The following is a 17875-nucleotide window of genomic DNA, read 5'->3' on the forward strand; positions in this document are numbered from 1 at the left end:
TCTTATCCTTCAGTTAGTTATCTGTGTAACCAGTGGCTTATACTGTGTTTGATACAGGAACTCAGCATGTCTCGGTTTAAGAGGTCAACTCTCCCCAAGTTCATCTCTAAATTCAACACAGTCTCAATCAAAATATCAATAGGCTTTTTTTTTTTCCTAAAAGCAGATTTTAAAATGTATTTGGAAGGACAAAGGAACTGAAAGAGCCAGAATTGTCTATTCGAAAAAGAAGAATGCACTGGGGGGACTGTCATTACTGATTTCAAGAACCACTATAAAGATGCAAAGCAAGAAAATGTGATATTGGTGGAATGATAGCCACAAAGATCAATGAAACAGAATTGAGAGTCCAGGAATACCCGTGTAGCCAACTGATTTTTGACAAAAGTCCAAAGGCAATTCAATGGAGAGAGGATAGTCTTTCCAACAAATGGTTTTGGAACAGTTGGACGTCATATATATATACACATATACAGGACCTTGACCCATAACTCACAATTTATACAAAAATTAACTAAAAATGCATCATAGGCCAAAATGTAAAACGTAAAACTGTAAAATTTCCAGGGGAAAACAGGAAAAAAAAAAAATCTGTGTAAGCTTAGGTTAGGCAAAGAGTACTAATCAAAAAATTTGAGAAATTGGATTTTGTCAAAATTGAAAACATTTTCTCTCCAAAAGACACTGTTAAGAGAATGAAAAGACAAGGGGTGCCCTTCTGGCTCAGTCAGTTGAGTATCCGACTTCGGCTCAGTCATGATCTCAAGGTTCGGTTCGTGAGTTCGAGCCCCGCATGGGGCTCTCTACTGTCAGCACGGAGCCCTCTGAGCATCCTGTTTCCCTCTCTCTCTGCCCCTCCTCAGCTGGCGCTGTCTCTCTTTCAAAAATAAATAAACATTTTAAAAAAGAGAGAGAGTGAAAAGACAAAGACTGGAAGAAAATATTTGCAGATCATATCTCTGACAGAGGATCTGTATCCAGAATATATAAAGAACTCTCAAAGACCAACAATAAGAAAATAATGACTTAAACAAATCAGTAAATTTGAAAAGACGCTTCACCAAAGAAGATGTACAGATGGCCAATAAGCTCATGAAAACATGCCCAACATCATTAGTCATTAGGAAAATGCAAATTAGATTTATAATGGGATACTGCTATACACCCATTAGAATGTTAGAATGGCTAAAGTAAATAATACTGACAATACCAGATGCTGAAGAGCCTCAGAACAACTGAAACCGTCATGTATATATTGCTGGTGGGAATGCAAAATGGTGCTGTGCCCTTTGGCAAACAGGCTGTCAGTTTCTTAAAAAGTTACAAAAGTTAAGACGTTCTTAGCCTATAGCCCTGCAATCCCATTCCTGGGTATTCACCCAGTGAAATAAAAATTTATGTTTACAAAAAGTCCGTGTGAGAATGTTTACAGCACGTGTCTTCATACTCACCCTAAAGAAGAAACAGCTAGCTGTCCCTCACCAGTGAATGACAACCTATCACACAGCGTGCAACAGAGCACTACTCAGTGTCAACAAGGAAGAAACCACTGATTTACACAATAGCACAGATGAGTTCAATGCATTTTGCTTAGTGAAAGAAGATAGGCTCAAACGGGTACACCTTACATTCCGTTCAGGGACTAGGCAGAAACTACCATGGAAGGGGCTCGCAGGGTGGTTGACTGCAATGGAGCAGCATGGAGGATTTGGGGGTGATGGGACTGTCTCGTGTCATGACTGAGGCGGTGAACACGTGATTCTATGCGTTGGTCAAATTGCAAACGCGTATGCGTAGAATTAGCACCGCAAAGAATGACTTTGACATATGTAATTTAAAAAACTTAACCAGGTTGTGGGGAAAAACCAAAGTGGAATACAAAAGGTTGCAAAACATCTACATGTATTACAGAAGAATAACTTAGCCCACGAGAAAGAATATAGCACTAGCTGACGTTACTTTGGAAAACAGTGTTTTGACTGAATGCTCTGGCTAAAGACAAAACACTGGGTGTAGACACCGATCTGTAGTTAGCAAACTGGTTTCTCATAAGGATAGAGCCAGAGACTCTGAAACTATGTATGTGTACATGAGGGTCGAACAGATAAGTAGGTATGATGTAGATCATGAGAGGCAGATTTCTTTCTGCTGTAGAAAAAAGCTACAGTTGAGAAAAGGGGAAGAGCTAGGATGACCCTTGTAATAATTGGATTGGAACTGGAGGTGTCAGAATAGTCTTGGTTTTACAATGTATACACAGATAGATGCAGAGCCGTTAAAGCTCTTAGTGCAGAGGCTGGAAGGTTGAGGAGTGTCTAACACTTAATAAATGGTAGCTACATATGTATATGAATGGTACATACACATATGTAGCTACCATTGTTACATATATTATACATGTTATATATATGTTATATATGGATTCATATAAAAACATACATACGTGCATGCACATAACACAGACATATATACATATACGTATATATATTTGTGACTCAGTTAAATGATCCTTAGTGTGTGTTTGTGTTGTTGATCAATAAGCTGGTGCTGCCTTTTCCCAGTCTCCCGGGGCTGGCCCACTTGTGGCTTTTCAGTAGGGTGACTATAAAGAACTATCCAACCAGGACACTTTTGTCTGGAACAAGTGCTAAACTGTTGGGATCACCATTACAATAGTCATAACCTGTGACTGTCCTGGGAAAATCAGACATGTGGTCACTCTTCTGGAAACATCCTGTGCTATGAATTTCTTGGCAGAGTGTCTCAAAGGCTTTATGGATCCACATATGAATATTGGGGTGGGGGAAGAGTGGGGGGCAGGAGAAGGCGCTGGTATTCCCAGCTATCAAAGGCAGAATATTGCCCTTGCCTTTTGAGTTCCTTTGCTTCGGTTTTCCTGGGAGTCACCAGCTGAGAGGATTGGGATGATGTATTTGTACAGACCTCTGAGGGTGAGCTGTAAGTTGACACCAGGTCCTCATAGTTGAGGAAACACGGAGAGTATGTGAATCAAGGGTCATTGCGAGTTATATCTTCAGTAATGTTGTATAGTATACAACCTGCACAACTGTATGTGGTCACCCCATGTGAATACTTGGGAGAAGGAAGGGTTGGAACATGAAACCAATATTGTTTCTGGGGTGCTTTAGGGCCCCTCTCTGCTACCTGACACTCTTAATCAGATTTCATCTAGTGAAAGTGAACCCCCAGCTGGCCTAGGTCATTGGAACCAGAGTGTAAACCCCAGGAGTGGCAGTGGGTGGAAATGTAGCAGCAAGGAGGAATGGCAGATGGAACCTACAGGGATTTCCAGTTGGAGGCCACAGGGTTACAGGCTGATATGATTTTCTCATTCCTTTGCACCTGCTGATTCCAGGTATCCAGGTAAGATAACGCCCCGATTCAGGGGCAGGGCCATTTGCTAGGCTCAGGTGGCCAGGAAGACACGGAGGTCAAATCAGGTCTCTGCTGAGAGGCTTCCAGAGAGAAGGGTATCCCCTGTGACATGACAGGAGTCTGAGCATGGATGCAGGCCAGTGGGACAGCAGCTCAAACCACTTAGGCTGGGAAAGGAAAGGAGGCTTCTGGTTTCCTAAGTCATTCTTGATTGGGGTAAATGAGGCCACGTCTTCTTGCTAGTTCTGGATGAAGATGGGTCGGGTTGTTCCTTTCCTAGTCTTCTTTCCATTTCCTCTTCTCTGAGAAACTCAGCTTTAAAAATCTTTGTCATTTCCCCTGATCTACACTATAGATGACATGGGAAAGGCCGTGTTGCATCCTGGCGAGGCCATTGCTCCCACAACAGACAGTGCTGTGCTGAGTTCCAGCTTTGTTGGTGACTCTACTGTCACTTTGGGCGAGCACTTATTTTCTCTGTAAAGCACAGATAACGATGGCCTCTCGTGCTGCTACAAGGACCACAGGGCGAGGTTTACGAGGGACCACTCAGGGTGCCTGGCGCAGAGTAAGAAAACCCCTAATCTTCAATCAGGGACAGGATCATCTTTTTATTTCGGAATCCCACTTGTTTGGAATACACACAGATTCAGATTCTGATAAAAACCAGCATGATTTCAAGAGTCGGAAGGAAGATGATGGAAGAAACTAGACGCCTATCAGAGGTCAAAATGATTTCAAGAACTTTAGAAATGTTTGGTTAGCTAATTAGCAAATTCATCTTTTGCTCACAAAAGCGGGTCCTCTGAGACCCAGGACAAGTGCTCATTATTAGTTTTAGTTGTTTTGGGAAACAGCACAGTTGCTTTTAAAAAATACCATTATGGGACGCCTGGGTGGCTCAGTCAGCTAAGCATCTGACTCTTGATATCGGCTCAGGTCATGATCTCATGGTTCGTGAGTTTGAACCCCGCATTGGGCTCTACACTGACAGCATAGAGCCAGCTTGGGATTCTCTCTGTCTCTGTCTCTCTTTCTCTCTCTCTCTCTCTGCCATTCCCATGCTCTCTCTCTCTCTCTCAAAATAAATAAACTAAAAAAATTTTAAAAATTAGCCATCAGTCTCTTTTCTGTATGCCTCGTGCTCCCCAAATCCTCACTCTCCTCCCGCTCTCCCTCCCAAGCTGCTCAGACAGAAACCCCTGGTCCCCACAGCTGTGTTTCTTCCCTGGCCTTGAACTCCAAAGATCCAGACCTTTCTCCTTTTTGTGGCTTCAAATCTGCCCTTCTTCAGAGAGGAGTTGTCGTTCGATGAGACAAAGCAGAGTTCATAAACAGTCTGCAAAACAGAGGGAACATAGCACATCTCATAAAATGGCATTTCGAATCACTGGAGAGAAGTGGATTCTTTAATGATTGATGCTGGGAAAGCCAGTTTGTCATTCGGATAAAAAAAATAAAGATAGATAACATCCTTACTTTTTAATCTATATTCCAGATGCCACAGTTACTTGAAGGTAAATGTTAAAACCATAAAAATGCTAGTAGAAGGCATGAATGAACCATGAAGTGGAGATCTTTCTAACTTTGGGGAGAAAAACCAGAAATCATAAAATAAAAAACTTTTTTCTTTTATTAAAAAAACTTTTTTAATGTTTTATTTATTTTTAAGACAGAGAGAGACAGCATGAGTGGGGATAGGACAGAGAGAGAGGGAGACACAGAATCTGAAGCAGGCTCCAGGCTCTGAGCTGTCAGCACAGAGCCCGACACAGGGCTCGAACTCACGAACTGTGAGATCATGACCTGAGCCGAAGTCAGACACTTAACCGAGCCCCTAAAATGAAAAACTTTTAATGTTTTATTATTTATTTTTGAGAGAGAGAGAGAGAGAGAGAGAGAGAGAGAGAGAGAACGTCAGGGAGGGGCAGAGAGAGAGGGAGAGAGAATCCCAAGCAGGCTCCATGCGGTCAGCACAGAGCCCAATGTGGGGCTTGAACTCATGAACTGTGAGGTCATGACCTGAGCTGAAATCGAGAGTCGACTGAGCCACCCAGGCGCCCCATAAAATGAAATTTTGATACATTTGACATCCTCGTAAGAAACTCACTTTAAACTTGACTAGTTCAAAACTTAAACATTTTTTTTTTTAAACGTTTTTTATTTATTTTTGGGACAGAGCGAGACAGAGCATGAACGGGGGAGGGGCAGAGAGAGAGGGAGACACAGAATCGGAAACAGGCTCCAGGCTCTGGGCCATCAGCCCAGAGCCCGACGCAGGGCTCGAACTCACGGACCGTGAGATCGTGACCTGGCTGAAGTCGGACGCTTAACCGACTGCGCCACCCAGGCGCCCCCAAAACTTAAACATTTTGTATGGGGGTAAAGAAAGGCACAAGGCAAGTGACAAAGCGAGGGAAAACGTTTGCAGCATATGTGATAGATAAAGACACATTGCCTTTGTTTCACGCATTAATAAGGTATAGGATAGCTCATAGAAAAGAGATAAAAGAGGCTAATAACCTTAATGCTAATTTTAAAACAACAAATCAACTCAGCAATGAAATACTATATGGGCCTCTCAGGTGGGCAGCATTTAAAAGCTACATTAAAACCTTGCATTACCAAGGATAGGGAAATGGGCTGTCAGTAACACAGGTGGATGTATCACCCAGTCATCTTTTTGGAAGACAAATTGACATAATCAGGATTGCAAATGTGTACAAACTCTCATCCAGCAATTCTACTCCAAGAACTTTATTTCCTAGATATTCTTATATAAACTGGCAACAATATACACACTAGAATCTTCCTGGAAGCATTATTTTGTTGTAGCAAACAACCTAGATGACCATCAACAGGGGCTGATTAAGTACTGTAGACATCCTGCGATCGGATGCTTTGAATCTATTTCACAGAGCAAGATAGATCTCTGTCCTGACTTAGGAAGATTCTCAAGATATATTATCAAATGGAAAGAGCAAGGTATAGAATAATATATAGAGAGTGAGGTCTTAGCTATGTTGAGGAGAAAGGACTATCAGCTTTTGAATGTGTAGATAATTTCTGGAAAGACTCAGAAGAAAGTTAAAGGCAATTGCATCTGGGGAATTGAGATGATTTGAATATATGTCCACAAATATACTCCTCCCCTCAAAGGGCAAAGCCTTAATTCCTCTAGGGCCGGACTTACTGATTTGTATCTAATGAGTAGAATGTGACAACTGTATCTTAAAAGTCATTGTGGATTCTTTCCTGCTCTCTCTTTTGGGCCACACACTCCGGGGGAAACAGACTCCCTCTTAAAAATTATACTTTGAACATTTTTTAGAATTCCATTTTCATTACCATGCTCGTAGTTTTGCCATATCCCAGTGCATTCCCCCTCCCCCGGGGGCTCTGTAACACTCATGACATACAGTCTTAATTTTCACAGTAGAGTTAGAGTACATATTGTCCTACTTCACATAAATCTAGCAACCTTGCAACTATAGAGGTCCACTTGTCACCCCCAGTGGAATATCGGTCTGATATAAAACATTTCCTTTATGGCACCTGACATCTACATATATTATAAATACAAGACAGTGTTACAATTTTTGTTTTGAATAGTCATATATGTTTGAAACAAATTAAGAAGGAAAAGTCAGTCTTATATTTACCAGATATTTATCATTTTGGATGCCCTTAATTCCTTCCCAAAGATTCATATTTTCATTTGGTCTCATTTCTCTTTAGCCTGAAGAATTTCCTTTAGCATTTCTTTAGTGCAGATCTGCGAGTGACAAATTCTTTTAGTTTTCTTTTATCTGAAAAATCTTTATGTTGCCTTCATACTTGATAAGTGTTTTTTTTTGCTGGAGATAGAATTCTGGGCTAGGTTTTTTTCTTTCTTTCTTTCAGCCCTCCAAGACGTTAATCCACTGTCTTCTGGGCTCCATTGTTTCTGACATGAGAGACCAGTCATTTGAATCACTGTTGCCTGCTTTGTAACATTTTCAAGATATTCTCTCTGTCATTGATTTTCAGAGGTTTGACTCTAATGTGCCTGGGCATTTTTCTTTTATTTAACCTGTTTGAGGATTGCTGAACTTCTTAGGTATGTAAATTTGTGTCTTTTTCTGTGGCACCTGGGTGGGTCATTTAAGCATCCGACTCTTGATTTTGGCTCAGGTCGTGATCTCGTGGCTCATGAGTTCAAGCCCTGCATCAGGCTCCTTCTGTCAGCACAGAGCCTGCTTCAGATTCTCTGTCCCCTTCTCTCTGCCCCTCCCCCCTGTCCCTCCCTCTGCTTGCTCTCTCTCTCTCAAACTAAATAAATCAACTTAAAAAAACTTATGTCTTTCCCCAAGTTTGGAGATTTTTTTGGTCATTATTTTTTCAAATAGTATTTCTATCCCATTCATCTTTCTTTTCCTTCTAGGGCTCCAATTGAATGTATGTTAGACCTTTTGATATTATCCTACGGTCTCTATTATTATTCTCTCTATTCTTCAGTTGGACGTTTTGTGTTGTTCTCTCTTTGGAGTCACTGACTCTTTCCTCTGTTTTCTCCATTCCATTGTTAAGCCCATCCAATTGATCTTTACAACTTTAGATATTGTGTTTTTCAGATATTGATATTTCCATTTGATTCTTTTTTATGGTTGTTTTTATTTATCTGCAGACACTTTATTTTCATCATTATTTTAACACGTTCCCTTACATCATTTAGCATAGTCAAAATTGGGGCTTTAAAATCATTTTCTGTTCATATCAACATCTGCATTGTCTTGAGCTTGGCTTTTTGTTGATTGTCTTTCATCCTCAGCAGGGGTCACATTTTCTTTGTATGTCAAGAGGTTTTAGATTGTATTCCAGACAGTGTGATTGTGATGTTGTGGAGACGATCTGTTGTGTTCCTTCAGAAAGGTTTGAAATTTTGCTTTAGCAAATAATTAACTTGGTTGAGCTCAAGCTGCAAACTTTGTTTTTAGGGTGACATCTCAAATCTCAGCTCAGCTGTCTTATCCTAATCGGGACTGCCTAAAGTCTGTCCTGCATAGGACTGCAAAAGGGGGTTTGGGGGTCAGGCAGAAATTTGAGCAGCATTTACACATGAATGTTGAGGCTTTTTCTCTCTGTCCCTCTCCTTTTCCAGATTCCACTCATTTCCCAGAAGTTGTGGTTGCTCCAAATTCTATCCCTTGGTTTTTCAGGCCAGAAAGGCTGTGGGTTCTCTCTCAGTGTTAGTTACCTCTGAGGATACTGACTGATGCCGCCCTCAGGCGAAAAGTCCTAAAACCAGGGCACTCACCTCATGCTGTTCCCTTCTTCCAAGAATCAACTTTCCTCTGGAATCTGTAGCTTTTGTACACTCTTCAGGGCCTCCAGCCTTCAGGTAGGTTTTTATTTTGATTTTTTGTTTTGTTTGTTTTGTTTTTGAGTCTGGAGCTAATAGTTGTTATCTGCAGGAAGGTTGGTACAGTACAGACTTACTCATCCATATCAGAAGTGGAACTCAGTCCAGAAACTGGATTTCTTTTAAGTTTTTTAAATAAAATGTTTATTTTTGAGAGAGATAGAGATAGGAGGCATGTGCGAGTGCTCTCCAGCATGAGTGGGGGGAGGGGTCACGAAGGGGGGGAGGACAGAGGATCTGCAGAAGGCTCTGGGATAGAAGCAGTGAGCCTGATGTGGGGCTTGAACTCATGAACTGTTCGCGGTCCACGTGATCATATCCTGAGCGGAAGTCAGAAGTTTAACCGACTGAGCCACCCAGGCTCCCCTAGAAACTGGATTCTTAACCACTGAGATATACTGACTATCACTTAGTAAAATGCTGATCTGGCCTCATCAAATATTCTCGAAAGAAGTCATTTCTCTGAGAAGTGTCTGAAACAGTGGGTTTTTAACACTATGTGAACCTGATGGTGGTTTTTGAATTTTTTCATTTTTGTTAATTTTTGTTAATTTAATTTTTGTTAATGCTTGTCCATCTACAGACAAGGACCCTTTTTTTTTTCTTTTTTTTTCTGTAAAGAAAGTAATGACCATATGCAAACAGGAGATACTGACTCATCTAGGGTGAAGCCAGCCCTTCAGGGTGACTCACTAGACCTTAAGAGATTGGGGGAAATGGCCAAGTGGGTGGGCCTTCTGCTAATGCTTGCTTCTGACTTGGCTAGACTTAGAACAAATTGATTCTGATTTGGGAAAGGTATGAACTTGATTTTCCAGGTCATTAGGAGGCATCTTCTGTTCCTTTTTATTTACCATCAAGAGGGCATGAGATCCTAGGATGTGATTAGAAACAAGCAAATAAATGCAGTTTGTATTAAGTCATTCAGTCACGCAGAGCACTGTTGGGAAGGGGGAGGGGAAGGTGAGGGAGGTGCTAGGCCTCTGGGGAGACGCCAAGGTCAGAGACCTTTGACACAGCTGGGCCCCGCTTAGTCCTCCTTTCTGTGAGCACCCAAGTGGGGGTTGGATGTTTGGGGGTAGTTAGGATGGACCGGGTCTCACAGATTGGTGCCAGCCTTTGTCACCACTTTAGTCCTCTGTAGCTTAGGAGCTTTGGGGCTGTTGGAAGGGCTCTGTAATTTCCCTTTTCTCCTCTGTAAAACTGGCCATGGATTAGATGTGCTTGAGTCTCCAGGGAGGGGCCTCTCCACCTTATCAGCACTCATCAGAGGGGGGATTATGGGAATAGGAGCCAAGACTGGAGTGGTTAGGGGCAGGAGAGTGTGGACACTGGTGGGCGATGTGCCAGAGGCAGAAGGCATCATCACTCCCCCTGTTAACCTTTCCTCCAAGTCCACTGTAGACCCAGAGAACCCCATGGTGTGGGTCAGAAAGTGCAGCTTTCTCTGCAGAGGGCACTGCCTTCACCTCCCAGGAGAGCTTAGAGGTCAGTGAGCGCCAAGTCCTCCCAAGGGGTCAGACCTGAAAAACCACCCACTGGGCTTCCTCTCCCTGGGCTGAGCTGCTTCCACAGAGCGACTACTATTTCGGGAAGGCAACATGCATTCTTCTCCCTGTCTCATCCTTCCAGGGGTGTGGGACCCCAGGTGGTTTAAGACAGTGGGAGAAGGGGAGGAGGAGAGGCTGAAGGAAGGGAGAAAACAGAAGGGGATGGTGGAGGGCGTGGAGGCAAATGTCATTTGCTCAGTGTTGCAGATTCTACTCTGCTCACAGTCCTTTTCCCTGTCCCCTTTGCCCCCCACATTTGGGACACCAGTTTATTAGCTATCAAGTTTGTGCTCACCAGCACCCTCTATCAAACTTAAAAAAGTAGGAAGATGATGCTTTAGAATCTATTCACTTCCTCTTTACAAATTTTTCACCAGTCCAATTTCCCCATAAGCAATTTCCCCTCCTTCCAAATAGCTATCAGCCCTGCCCCTCGTGGAGGCTTTCCCTAATCTGAGCAGGGGCTCCAGCGGCTCTGAAGGTGTTTGGTCTCAGCTTGCATGCCTGTCTGTCCACACCCAGGGGATCTCCCTGCTCTGGGGTGTCAGAGGTCCTGGTTCCTGGGCAGCCCGGCCTGAAGAGCACATCTTTCTTCCAGGCCAAAAATGCAGTGGAAGAGGGTGAAGCTCCAAGATCAGAGGGTGACGATTGTCAAGAGACAGGACCTCCAATGGCAAATGTGCCATTTGTCACATCTGTCATTGAACTACTGCTCAGTGACACATCTTACCAGTTTTTGTTTTTATTTGTACTTTTTAAGCTATTCCTCCCCAGACATCATGGGACTGCGTGCCCACTGTAGAAATTTTGAATAATAGAGAAAATGATAAAGAGATTAGAAGAAATTGTCCATAGATTTACTACCCACTGGAAACATTGGCACATTCCTTTCTGGTCCTTTCCTTTTACATCTATTCTTTCTGTATATATGAGATCAAATAGTATATACTCTTTTCCATACTGTTTTTATTTTTTATTTTAAGTATTTTTTTTAATGTTTATTTAGTTTTTTTTTGAGAGACAGAGATAGAGTGTGAGTGGGGAGGGGCAAAGAGAGAGGGAGACAGAATCGGAAACAGGCTCCAGTCTCTGAGCGGTCAGTACAGAGCCGGACATGGGGCTTGAACTCATGAACCGAGAGACCATGACCTGAACTGAAGTCGGACACCCAACCGACTGAGCCACCCAGGTGCCCCTGAAGTATTTCCTTTTTTTAAGTTTATATTTTTAATTTTGAGAGGGAGAGACAGTGTGAGCAGGGGAGGGGCAGAGAGAGGGGGAGAGAGAGAATCCCAAGCAGGCTCCGCACTGCCAGCTTCAGAGCCCAGTGTGGGGCTCGCGCTCACGAACCACGAGATCATGACCTGAGCTGAAACCAAGAATCAGTGGCTTAACCGACTGAGCCACCCAGGCGCCCCTTCCATGCTACTTTTAAAACTTAGGCCCTTTATTAATAGGATTTTCCTATGACATTAAAATTCTGTAAGCATCATTTTTTTTCTTTCTTTCTTTTTTTATTATGAAATTTATTGTCAAATTGGTTTCCTGTAAGCATCACTTTCAATGGCTGCATAATGTCCTGTCAAAAGTATATGCCTATTTTACTTAACAAGGGGCCAGTTTTTTTGGATATGCAAGGTGTTTCCACTTTTAAGTTATTATAAATGAATCTGAAATGAACATGCTGGAGCACAAGCCTTTAGGACAGATTCCGGGAGTGGGACGACCAGAAGGACCGGTTTCCCTTAATCCTTCCCAGCCCCCAGTCCTCCCGCCCCATTACGAGCTTCAGCCCTATTCTTGAGTCAGTTACTCTATTCCACCTCATGACTTTCTCAAAGTCTGTTCACATTCCCACCAGCACTGGATGGACATCCGGGTTATTTGGAAAGGTCATTTGCAAGCTAGAAAAAAACCTTTCTGTTGCTTTGATCACAGGGAAAGTTATGCACCCGGATCTCCATCATGGTGCACAAGTGAGAGGCAGAGACAGGTGTAGACGGGGGTTGTCTGCCCCCTGATACCAGGCTCCTGCCACATACTACAGAGTGTCAAGGGAAGTGGGGAGAGCACCGTGGCCAAGTGTAAGCTGGGCTTTCTGAGGGCTTGGGAGTCGTGGGTGGGTATGGTATAGGGTTGCTCCGATTTTGGTTTTGGTTGTGGTTTTGGCCTCACCACCTGACTCATTTGTCACTGAGATCAAGGCCAATCAGTGTCTCGGGAGTGTCTGCTCAAGGCCGTGTCCCTGGAAGGACAGACCTTATCATTCTTTTTTATTCTCCAGCTTTGAGATATAATTGACACATTGACATAGTGTGTAAGTTTAAGGTATACAAGGAAGTGATTTGATATATGTATATATTGCAAAATGATGATCCCAATGAGCTTAGTGAACACATCCAACATCTTACTTCATTACAATTGTTTTGTTTTGTTTGGTGCTGAGAATTTTTCAGATCTACTCTCTTAGCAACTTTTAGTTGTACAGTACAGTATGTTGTTAACTAAAGTCACCATGCCGTACATTACATCCTTGGAACTGACTCATCTTGGAACCGCAGCTTTGTTACCCTTTGACCACTTTCACCCATCAGCACCCCCAGCCCCAGCGGCCACCCATCTTCTCTCTGTTTCTGAGTTTGTTTGTTTGTTTGTTTTTTTAGCTTCCCCGTATAAATGAGATTGCATGGTATTTGTCTTCCTGTGTCTGACTCATTTCACGTAGCATAATGCCCTCAATATTCATCCAAGTTGTGGCAAAAGGCAGGATTTTCCCTTCTTTTTTATGGCCGTATAAATATATCATAGATATGTTCTATTATATCTATATCTATACCACATTTTCCATTATTTATAAATCACATTTTCTTCATCCCTTCATCTGTTGATGGACAGTTGGGTTGTTCCCATGTGTTGGGTCATTGGGAATAATGCCATGGTGAATATGGGGGAAGGTATCTCTTTGAGATAGAGATTTTATTTCCTTTGGACATATACCCAGAAGTGGAATTGCTGGATCGTATGCTAGTTTTATTTGTAATTTTTTGAGAAAACTCCATATTGTTTTTTATAGTGGCCTCACCAGTCTACATTCCCACCAACAGTGCACAGGGATTCCCCTTCCTCCGCACCCTCACCAACACTGGATATCTCTTGCATTTTGGACAGTAGCCACTCTAACAGGTGTGAAATGATATCTCATGGTGGTTTTGATTCGCCAGATCTTGTCATAGTTTTAATGCAGGTGGATGGAGACTTTCCAAAACTGCTGTTTCTGTGCCAATTCCAAGATCCAGGCTGCAGGGGACCAGGGACTGGATTTGCCTAAATGGAGGCAGTGCCTCTGCTCTACTGCCTTGGGAAAAAAACAAAACAAAACAATAAAACAAAACAAAAAAACCACTCTTAATTTAATATTCTTGGACATGCAACCTCCTGCAAACACAAATTTATAGCTGCAAAAATACAATTATTTATATGCCCATCTGTGCGTAGTTCCCTGTGCCCACTCCCCTTTTTCTTTTTTGGTTTACTCTTCATTCTCCCTTTCCTCTTTTTCTCTTCCACATCAGTGTCCTGCCCCTGCAGCCAGGTAACCCGAGTTCACAACTACTGTTCCCCCTGCCATAGTTCTTAATATTATTGAATGCCAGACATAGGTGTGCATGTATGCAATATATGTGCATGTACACATATCCATGTATATATACATGTGAACACAAATATTTACATGGTGATTAATTTATTACAATGAATCAAGTTATGACCACCTGACTGTACCTGCTTTTTTATCCAACCATGCTTCCTTGAGGCCCCTTTAAGCCACCTATTATATGTCTAATTTATTCTTTTAAATAGTGGCATAATATTTATGGTGTGGTTGTACCCAGATTGATTTAGCTATTCCCCTATTGATGATAATTCCACCTGTTTCCATTTTTCTCTCACGATAAGCTCTGCTACAACGAATGCTCTCACGCATATGTACTAGTGATTTTCTTTCTATAGGATGGATCCCCAGCAGGGGAATTTCTAGGTCAAAAGTCATATGCATTTGTAATTTTAGTGATAGCATCAGATGGCTGCTGAAATGATTGTGATACTTTACATTTCCACCAACAGTGTAGGACAGTTTCTCTACATCCACACCGGGAACAGGAGTTACAGCTTTTCATTTTTTTTTGCAATGTCAGAAGGGCATAAAGTGATATTTTGTTGCTATGTAACACTTCCATGCCTGCTAGTGAATTTAAGCATCTTATGTTTGCGGGATAAATGAACTTGCAGCTCCGGATTTTTTTCTAGTTTGATTTGTGTGTGTTTCTTTGCAATGCTCGTCTTACTACAATTGTAAATGCTGTTAGCATGTTTTAAATGTTAACTTTATATGATCTGCATTATAAATATTTTTCCTGAGCTATTGCTTTACCATTATTTGTTTAGGGGATATTTTACTGTTCAAAGGACTTTTGTTTTCTTTGTAACTTTTCACGGCCAGATATGCCTATCTTTTCTTTTATAGCTTTCAGGTTCTCAATCTTGATTAAGAAGGTGTTTTCTGCCCTTATCTCATATATATTGCCTTTTAGTTTGCTGGGGCTGCCATAACAGAGTGGGGGCCTTAAACAACAGAAAGTTATTTCTCACAGTTATAGAGGCCAGGAAGTCCAAGATCAAGGAGCCAGAAAATTTAGTTTCTGGGTAGGGCTCTCTTCCTGGTTTGTAAACTTTATTATCCAATTAATTTTTTATTACCCGATTGAAAAATAACTATTCAAAATGGAATTGCATGAATTATATATATTGCCTTTTGGAGAATCGGTATTTTTATGAAATCAACAATTTATTTTATAGTTTCCTTCATATGTCTTGTGCCTTTCTTGTTAAATTTACTTTTAAAGTCCTGGTGATCACGAGATCCTCTGGTAGACTCCTGTGACCTCTTGTCTTCAAAGATGGCTTCCAGCACCGTCTCCCATCCCTGCACCATATGCCCACTCCTCCACTCCACTAGTGGAGTGGAGGAGTGGTATTGATTCTTACTAGAAGGAGTGGAGGAGTGGTATTGATTCCTCCTTCCCTTGACTCTGGGCTGGTCTTATGACTTGCTTTTACCCACAGAAAGTGGTGGAAGTGACACATTGTGGCTTTTAGCTCTAGACCTTAAGACACCTTTCAACTTCTGCTTTTGCTCTCTTGGAAGCCAGCTGCCATTTAAAGGATCCTGGGCTAGACCACAGAATGGACAGAAGCCATGTAGACAGAGGGAGGCCTCATCAGCCCCCAGCCTTTGCAGCTATTTCCAGTTGAGGTACCAGACATGTGAGTGAAACCATTTTAGGTGTTCCAGCCCCCTACGTTTCTTGCTGAGCGCAGCTCCCTGAACAACTCCAGCCAACACCACAAAGAGTTGGAGAAACTCCCAACTGAGCCCAGCTGGAAACACAATCCTAAAAAACAGTAAGTCTTTGTTTTAAGCCACTAATTTTGGGGTGGCTTGTTATGAAGCAATAAATAACCAAAACACATACAAAAGACTATAAAAATATATGACAGTTAAACACACACACACCAGCATAAACACTGGGATACCACCACCTAGTTTAGGAATAAAAATTACTAGTTACTTAGAAGCTCCTTGCTCACATCTTCCTTCTCCCTGACAGAGATAATTACTATCCAGAATTTCCTGTTAATTATCTTTGCACTTTTAATTTTACCGTCTATGTGCATATTCTAAAACAATACTTTGACAATTGCATAAATGGAATCATACAGTTTATAAAGCTTTGTCACTGTTTTTGCTTAATATTTTCTTTTTAAGATTTATCTACATTGAATTAGTGGTAGTTCATTCATTTTCCATGCTGTACTGCACTCCATTATTGATAATATTTGGGTCGTTCCAGTATTTTGTTCCTATGTTATGAATATGTATTTTAAATTATTTTTCAAAAATGTTTTTTATTTGGCTGAAATTTTTATCATGGTAAAAAAATTGACAAATTCTATCAATTTTTATTTTTATTTTTTTATTTGAGAGAGAGCATGAATGCAAGTGGGAACGGGGCAGAGGGGGAGAGAGAGAATCTTAAGTGGGCTCCATGCAGAGGCCGACATGGGGCTCAATCCAGGGACACTGGGATCATTACCTGAGCTGAAATCAAGAGTTAGATCCTTAACTGACAGAGCCACCTAGGTGCCCCAAATTTTATTTTATCAATTTTTAAATGTGTACATCTAGTTTTCAGGGGTATCTAGATATACAAGGCTTAAAAAAAAAAAATACAGCAGTCCCTTGGAGCACCTGGGTGGCTCAGTCAATTAAGCATCTAGCTCTTGACTTCAGCTCATGGTTGTGAGATCAAGCCCTACATTGGGGGTGGATCCTGCTTGATATTCTCTCTCTCTCTCTCTCTCTCTCTCTCTCCCTCTCCCTCTCTGCCCCTCCCCTGCTCTTTCTCACTCCAAATAAATAATTAAACATTAAAAAAATACAGTCCCCTCCTGTCTAGTCCATCGCATCTATTTTTCTACTCTGCAGAGCCAGCCACTTCTGACTTTTAACTGATCATTTTGTCCTTCTGTCCATATCTCTATATAACATGCTTATAATGCTACTTGATTTTTTGAGGACTTAGTTCTTTTTCTTTGAACCTTCTCGCCTCAATACATATGCCATCTTCCCATTCTCTCACCCTGACATTATGAGTGTGTTGTCATCATTTCTGGATGAATATTATGATGACAGAAGTGCTTTCACAGTTGTTTACTTTGTCTTTCTTGTATTTTTTTGTGCTATGTGTACTTAAGACTTCTTAAGAATATGCTTCATTTTTTTATGGACTTGTCCCTGATAGGAACCAATCCCCTCCCTGCCTCCTCTGTGGGTGTCTGATCTTATGCGTTCAGCCACATCGTCATGTCTTTCCGGTGTCCTCTGTCCCACCCCACTTGGGACTGGCTGCCTGCTCCACTTTCTGTGGCCGCCATGCTGTCAGCGCCCCTCACAGTTACCAGTGGATTCCCTTTGGCTGTTTGCGGGATCTCACGTCTCTGTCTTGCGTCCGTGCTTTGTACAGTTGTGGTGGAGGTGCCGGTGAAGACGGCACCAAGACTTCGGTGGTATCAGCAGTGCCAAGAGTGTGTCCCAACACGACTGTCCTTGGGGCTATCTCGGCCGCATTATGCTGCCTCGTCTCCTTGTCTCAGTGTGTTTCCCATGCCTGATTCTCCAGCCTTCCTGTCCTTGCTGTTGTCTACTGACAGGTTCCACTCCTGTGTAGCTCGGCCAGAGAGGATTTCTATCACTGACAAGAACCATGGTGGGTACAAAAGCTGTCTTACCCCCCACATCCTCCTTACCACCCACAAGTCTTCTCTCTTCTAAACCCAGCAGTCAATTTCTAGATCTTTCACTGTTTAGGTGGTGTCCCTGCAAGCATGGTGTTTAGACTGAGCACCGGGGGCTCTCAGTGACCTTGATATGGGTACCACGGTGACATGGTCGACTCTACATCCTGAAATG

The sequence above is a fragment of the Lynx canadensis genome, chromosome D3 (assembly GCF_007474595.2).
Source record: "Lynx canadensis isolate LIC74 chromosome D3, mLynCan4.pri.v2, whole genome shotgun sequence".
Lineage (NCBI taxonomy): Eukaryota > Metazoa > Chordata > Mammalia > Carnivora > Felidae > Lynx > Lynx canadensis.